A 1,285-nucleotide genomic window follows, 5' to 3' on the forward strand; every position below is an offset into this window, starting at 1 on the left:
CAAGATAACAGGCAGGCAGGCACTGACTTGAAGCAGATGCCTCTTGTCCCATCTCCTAAAAACACCCAACTAGGGACTACCATGTCAAAGCAAGAGGCCAGCCAGGCACGGTGGCCTACACCTGTACTCTTAGCACTAGAAGCTGAGGTAGGATGATTGTAAGTTGCAGCCCAGCCTGGTCAATTTAATAATTTGGTGAGAACCTGTCCCAAAATATAAAAGTAGAAAAGGGTTAAAGGGGCTGGGGACATAGCTTAGTGGCACAGTGCCTGCCTGGAAAGCACAAGGTCTTAAGTTTGAGTCCCAGTACCAAAAAAGGGGGAGGTGTGGGCAGTTGAGAAGCTGGATCTGGTCACATATGCCAGTAATCTCAGCACTTGGGAGTCTGAGGCAGTGAGTTTTAGGGTAATCTAGGCAAGGACACTGTGAGTTCAAGACCAGCCTGTATTATATAGAGAGACCCAGAGCCAAATGCCTCCAAAAAGGGGGAGGTCTTGGGTTCAATCCCAGTCTGGAGGGGAAAAATCAGTAAGGTGTGAGATCCAAATGCATCTTCTCTCTGGACAGCAGACTGAAAATTTGACTTAAAGAACTGCTTCATGGGATGAGAGCTTTTTCTGGAACCTTTCTCTGGAGCTTATTTCTCTCCCACCTCTGAACTCACTGGGACCTGCCTGACAAGAGAATATATCCTCCCTCGAGAAATGAATGAATATATCCTTTGATGCGAGCATAACAGGATGTTTTAAGAGCATCAGCGTTTTCCACAGAATGACTCTATGTATGCAGAGGGCATGGTTACGTAGTCTTGTCATTGTATCACTCTGGGAGGCTGAGACAGAACAGAATGTTGGAGCCTCCTCTGGACAACTGAGTAGCTTGGGGAGACCATGTCCTCAAATAAAATAGGTAAGTAAAGGACTGAGCATGTAGATTAGTGTTAATGTCCTAGATTCAATCTCCATTACTGCCATAGAACAAAACTAAATACTCCTTTAATCAAAACAACAAAACTCTAAGTTGTATTATCTTTATTTTTTTCCTTCGTCAGAACTGGGGATTGAACTCAGGCCCTTGAGCTTGCCAGGGAAGCGCTTATTATACTGAGCCATCTACCTGGCCCCCTGTATTATCTTTAGAGCAAGATTTTTAAACTGTCTGAATGAACATAGTAGGAGATAAAAAGAAGGACTCCAGGAGGATGTGGCACATGCCTGTAATCTCAGCACTTGGGAGGCCAAGGCAGAAAGATCACCAAGTTCAATATCAGCCTAGTCAGCTTCAC

Source organism: Octodon degus, unplaced genomic scaffold (assembly GCF_000260255.1).
Source record: "Octodon degus isolate 3935 unplaced genomic scaffold, OctDeg1.0 scaffold00067, whole genome shotgun sequence".
NCBI classification, from domain to species: Eukaryota; Metazoa; Chordata; class Mammalia; order Rodentia; family Octodontidae; genus Octodon; species Octodon degus.